The sequence below is a fragment of the Suncus etruscus genome, chromosome 15 (genome assembly GCF_024139225.1).
Source record: "Suncus etruscus isolate mSunEtr1 chromosome 15, mSunEtr1.pri.cur, whole genome shotgun sequence".
NCBI classification, from domain to species: domain Eukaryota; kingdom Metazoa; phylum Chordata; class Mammalia; order Eulipotyphla; family Soricidae; genus Suncus; species Suncus etruscus.
Genome location: NC_064862.1, coordinates 35,405,781 through 35,411,997, shown reverse-complemented (window position 1 = coordinate 35,411,997; position 6,217 = coordinate 35,405,781). Strand labels below are relative to the sequence as shown.

The following is a 6,217-nucleotide window of genomic DNA, read 5'->3' as shown; positions in this document are numbered from 1 at the left end:
GTGGGACTCGAGGATTACTCCTGGGCTGTGCTCAGAAATCACTTCTGGCTTGGGGGACCATATAGGATGCTGGGGATCAAACTCATGTCCATCCTGAGTCAGCCACATGCAAGGCAAATGCCATACCGCTGTGCTACCATTCCAGCCCATTATTTTGTAATAATTTCCTAAATATTTTGACTGTATCTCCTCCACTAGAGGGTAAGTCCTATGAGAACATGTAATCCACCATATCTCTAGCATCCTGCCTAATATTTATTTTTTTAATTTATTAATCTTAAATATAAAACGCTTCATGAATTTGCGTGTCATCCTTGCGCAGGGGCCATGCTAATCTTCTCTGTATCATTCCAATTTTAGTATATGTGCTGCTGAAGCAAGCACCCTAATATTTATTCAAAGTGGGAGGTCAAGGTGTTTATTAAAGGAAGACACTGACAAATATCATTGTGTGGCATTGTATATATCCTAGTACAAGAACCCAGAGAGGCTCCTAGTAGCTGGCAGAGAAAAATAGGATTTTACAGACAGAACTTGAATGGGCTAGGAGAAAAACAACATTCTAGAGGGTCAGAGATTAGATACTATAGGATCTAATAGAGATCAGATACTACATTGCACATAGCCAACTCATTTGATTCCCAGCACTGTATATGGTTCCCTAAACATTGCTAGAATGTAGTAATGATTCCTGAGCACAGAGCCAAGAGTCAGCTCTAAGCAACATCAGGTATGGCCCCCAAATGAAAACAACTGATTCTAGGGGCCGGAGTGGTGGCGCAAGCGGTAAGGCATCTGTCTTGCCTAAGCTAGCCTAGGACGTACCGCAGTTTGATCCCCTAGCGTACCATATAGTCCCCCCAAGCCAGGAGCGATTTCTTTCTTTTTTTTGGGGGGGGTCACACCTGGCAGCGCTCAGGGGTTATTCCTGGCTCTATGCTCAGAAATCGATCCTGGCAGGCTTGGGGAACCATATGGAATGCCAGGATTCGAACCACCGTCCTTCTACATGCAAGGCAAATGCCCTGCCTCCATGCTATCTTTCTGGCCCCAACCAGGAGCGATTTCTGAGCGCATAGCTATGAGTAACCCCAAGCGTCATTGGGTGTGGCCCAAAAACCAAAAAAAAAAAAAAAAAAAACTTGATTCTAGAAAGGAGAAAAAGTCCTTGGGGGGGCACTTGGCAGTGCTCAGGGTTACTTCTGGCTCTACACTAAGAAGTCACTGTGGCAGGCTCGGAGGCCATATGGGATGCCAAGGATGGAAACCAGGTTGGTCACGTGCAAGGCAAACGCCCAACCTGCTTTGCTATCACTCTGGCCAGGAAAATAAAAAATTTAAGGTCTGAAGGAGAGATAGCACAGCTGTAGGACATTTGCCTTACATGCAGGCGACCCATGAGAGCTGGCAGTTGGAATCCTGGCATCCCATATGGTCCCCCCACCACCACCAGGAGCAATTTCTGAGTGCAGAGCCAAGAGTAACCCCTGAGCGCCACCAGGTGTGACCCAAAAACCAAAAAAAAAAAAAAAAGGTAAGTTCTATGTTGCTGGATATATCTGGATGGGGATGGAGGAAGCAGCAAGATCGATTAATTGATCTGGATGAAGAGACAAATAGAGGGAACAGAGAAATCTCTATCTGAAGACAGTAGATTTGTGAAAGAAACAGGACCTTGGAACAATGCATGACCAGAGTGAAATCACCTTCCTTCTTGGAGTCTCTTGGATAGAGTTGTAACCTAAACAACTGTTAGCAGGGCCGGAGAGATAGCACAGCGGTAGGGCGTTTGCCTCGCATGCGGCTGATCCAGGACTGTGGTTTGAATTCCAGCATCCTATATGGTCCCCCATGCTTGCTAGGGGAAATTTCTGAGTGAAGAGCCAGGAGTAACCCCTGAGCGTCGCCAAGTGTGATCCAAAAAACACTCAAACCATAAACAACTGTTAGCTTTCACATGTAGCACATGAAAGCACATGTACAGGGGCCAGATTAAATCCTCTGTATCACATATGGTCCCTTACACCACCACGAGTGATCCCAGAAGTGCACAATCAGGAAGAAGCCCTGAGCACAGCTGGGTGTGGCCCAAAAAGCAAAAGAAGGAAAGAAAACACATGTAGAAGCATACTTAGTAGAGTAACTGCTGTCACTCACAGGAAGCAACATCATTTCCCCTCTCCTTCCTGGTAGTTTCTGCCCTCCACAATGGCATGGGAGATGAACTTTGGGACAATGAGCTAGAATTAGTTAGGAGATAGATGTGTAGTTACTTAGGAGGATAATGCAGACTGGCCAAGTCACCAGTCAGGCTTCTAGCCAGATGAGAGGTTCCAGAAAAGACAGCATGTCGTGGAGTTGGAGTGATAGGGTGCATACCCTGCACATGTGCCATCTGGGGCAATGCCAGGAATAATCCCTAAGCAGAGCCAGGAAATAGCCCTATCCACCACTGAGTGTAGCCCCCTTAAAAAAAAAAAAACTAGCATCTAGCTGTTGTAACTTTTCTAGGACTTTTTCACCAATTAGGGATAAACCAAACAAAAAATAAACCATTTTGTATAGTAGAAAGTGCCTGAAATAGGACAGCCCATTTTGGGCTTAGATTTTATTAGATATGAGCTTCATTCCTCTAATGTTTTACTTGTGTGTGTGTGTGTGTGTGTGTTTTTTTTTGGTGGGGGGCCACACCTGGTGAGGCTCAGGGGTTATTCCTGGTTATGTGCTCAGAAGTCGCTCCTGGCTTGGGGGACCATATGGGACGCCGGGGATCAAACCGCGGTCGGTCCTAGGCTAGCACTGGCAAGGCAGACACCTTACCTCTAGCGTCACCATGCCGGCCCCTAATGTTTTCCTTGTTAAGAAATGTCATTCGGGACTGGATAGAGTGGAGGTAGGGTATTTGCCTTGCATGCAGGGCAGTGGTTCAAATCCCAGCATCCCATATGGTCCCCCAAGCCTGTCAGTAACAATTTCTGAGTGTAGAGCCAGGAGTAACCCCTGAGCACTGCTGGATGTGACCCCCCCCTAAAAAAATGTCATTTCTTGGGGCCGCAGTGATAGCACAGGGGTAGGGTTTGCCTTGCATGAGGACAACCCGGGACAGGTTCATCCCTGGTATCCCATATGGCTCCCCGAGCCTGTCAGGAGTAACCCCTGATGTGACCCAAAAACTAAAAGAAAAAGAGCCACAACAGTAATACAGTGAGTGGGTAGGTACTTGTTTTGCATGCAGCCAGCTTGGGTTCAATCCTGGCAAAGCATATGGTCCCCCAATCTCTCTCAGGAGTAATCTTTCGAGTGTAGAACCAGGAATAAATCCTGAGCACTGCTGTGTATGCCCCAAACCCAAAATCAAAAAACTGTCCCAGAGCGGTGGCGCAGCAGTAGGGCATTTGCCTTGCACATGGCTAACCTAGAAGGACCGTGGTTCGATCCCCCACCGTCCCATATGGTCTCCCAAGCCAGGAGCAATTTTTTTTTGGGGGGGGGCCACACCCGGCGTTGCTCAGGAGTTACTCCTGGCTGTCTGCTCAGAGATGGCTCCTGGCAGGCACGGGGGACCATATGGAACCAACCACCTTTGGTCCTGAATCGGCTGCTTGCAAGGCAAACACTGAGTGCATAGCCAAAAGTAACTCCTGAGCATCACTGGGTGTGACCCCCCACCCCCCAAAAAAAGAAATGTCATTCCCAGGAAAGAATAGAGTGGGTAGGGTGCTTGCATGTGGCCAATCTAGATTCAATCCTCTGTATGATATATGGTCCCCCAACCCCATCCTGAGCACAGCTGGGTGGGTGGCCCAACTCCTCAACCTCCAAAAATATACATCCTAAATCCTACCCTTAGAAAAGTGAGAAATCTGAGCCTCAAAATTCATGTGGCTTGTCGGGGCTGCCAGAACTTTGGCAGCTGGTGATGATAATAGAGTCCAGTGAGAAGTGAGTCAGAATGTCAGGCAAAGGCCATCTTCTGTAGCTTACCAATTCTGTGATTTCTAGAAGTCCATAGCTTCTGCTGAAAAGTGAGGCAAAACCATGCACAAAATGTCATCAGATGTTTTAGGCACTGTAAATGGCATTTTTTATTTTGTTGTTTTGTATGTGTGACACATCCAGATGGATTCAGGGTGGGTGGCAGTTCTGGGAGGGCTACATGCAGAGCCAAGGATTGAGCCTAGGTCCAGTGTGCAGGACAAGTGCTTTACCCACTCATCTCTCTATCCCCAAAAGGGTACTTTATAAATCTAATATCTGGGGCCGGAGAGATAGCATGGAGGTAAGACATCTGCCTTTCATACAGGTCAGTGGTTCGAATCCCAGCATCCCATTTGGTCCTCTGAGCCTGCCATTTCTGAGCATAGAGCCAGGAGTAACCCCTGAGCGCTGCCGGGTGTGACCCAAAAACAAAAATTAAAAAAAAAATTGAATATCTACTATTTTCCAGAGCCAAGTGTCCCAGCTATATTAAGCTTAGATTTTAAAATACCTGACCCATTAATTGAAGTGAAACTTAGTAACCACTTTAACTTGCAATTAGGACATATTAAAACAGGTTTCCTAAGGGGTATTTATTAGCAGATGGGTCGTGCCTCCACTTCAGAATGAGAAAATAGGTTAACCTCCTATGATTAAAATTGTGCTCTACCTACAATAAAATTCCAAGGACAAAGATTGGGTCAGGGCCATTTCCACCAGTCCAGCACCAAGCAGAAAGTATTTAAGACTTTTGTGTAATTGATCCAATCCACTTATGCAAGCAGTCAGTCCTTCAAGGGCACCCGATTGAAGGTCATAAAAATTGAGGGTCCAGGGGCCGGAGAGATAGCATGGAGAGAAGGTGTTTGCCTTGCATATGCAGAAGGTTGGTGGTTCAAATCCGAGCATCCCATATAGTCCCCTGAGCCTGCCAGAAGCGATTTCTGAGCATAGAGCCAGTAGTAATCCCTGAGCGCTGCTAGGTATGACCCAAACATCCCCCGCAAAAAATTGAGGGTTTGGGCCCGGAGAGATAGCACAGTGGTGTTTGCCTTGCAAGCAGCCTATCTAGGACCTAAGGTGGTTGGTTCAAATCCCGGTGTCCCATATGGTCCCCCGGGCCTGCCAGGAGCTATTTCTGAGCAGACAGCCAGGAGTAACCCCTGGGCACCGCTGAGTGTGGCCCAAAAAAACAAAAAACAAAAAACAAAAAAAAAAATTGAGGGTTCAACTGAGGGTGCTGAATCTCAAAACACAGCAATAGGATGAGACTTTTTTTTTTTTTTTTTTTTTTTTTTGGTTTTTGGGCCACACCCGGCGGCTCAGGGGCTATTCCTGGCTGTCTGCTCAGAAATAGCTCCTGGCAGGCACTGGGGACCATATGGGACACCGGGATTCGAACCAACCACCTTAGGTCCTGGATTGGCTGCTTGCAAGGCAAACACCGCTGTGCTATCTCTCCGGGCCCTTTTTTTTTTTTTTTTTTTTTTTTCATTTTGAAACTCTGATGGGAACCTCTGTATTTTAAGTGAAGAATTTCCAAATTACCGCTAAGGGCTAAGGGATCCAGTTTGTGCCTTTATCATTACATCAGAAAGAATAGCTTAGAATTTGAGAAATAGCTTTAAAATTTGAATACATAGTTCTATATCTACTATGCATCCTTTTTTTTGGGGGGGGGGGTGTCAAACCCATACTGTGCTCAGAGCTCACCCAAGTCAGACACATGCAAAGCAACACCCTACCCACTGGTACTATCCCTTTATTCCCCTACCTTAAGTATTAACCAACATCCTCTCAAGTTTAAAGACTAACCTATGGACAGCAGCACTTCAGTGTTCAGACATCAGACTAAGTACCAATTGTCAGCAAAGTGAATGAGATAAAGTTAGTCGGGGTCACTAATAACTCACGAGTCTTTGGGGCTGGGGAGTTAAACCAAAAGGCAAAATTCATCAGCTTCATACAGACAGGGCAGAGTAGCGGTCCAAAAACCACCACACCACCCCCCAAAATTAGTCTTTCTGTCTGTATGTTATTGGGGACCAAATCTGCTTTACAACTGACCTATACTCCAGCCTAATTTATAAGGCTATCCATGCACTAGCATGTACAGTAGAATTAGACTATAGGAAAAATCATACTAAAATGCTCTATTGCTTAATATACCCAACACCAAATTATGATTAACTAGTTAAGTAACTTGCAGCAGACAAAATCAAGACCATACGCAGAGAGG

The 6,217-nt window shown here is 46.0% G+C and overlaps 1 non-coding gene across 1 annotated transcript; it reads right to left on the bottom strand.

Annotated features, from left to right (window-relative positions):
• Positions 1-277: 277 nt before the first annotated feature.
• On the bottom strand, positions 278-384 carry LOC126031599 (U6 spliceosomal RNA). Its single transcript, XR_007503432.1, has one exon. It is a non-coding gene; the product is annotated as a U6 spliceosomal RNA (small nuclear RNA).
• Between the last annotated feature and the right edge of the window lie 5,833 nt (positions 385-6,217).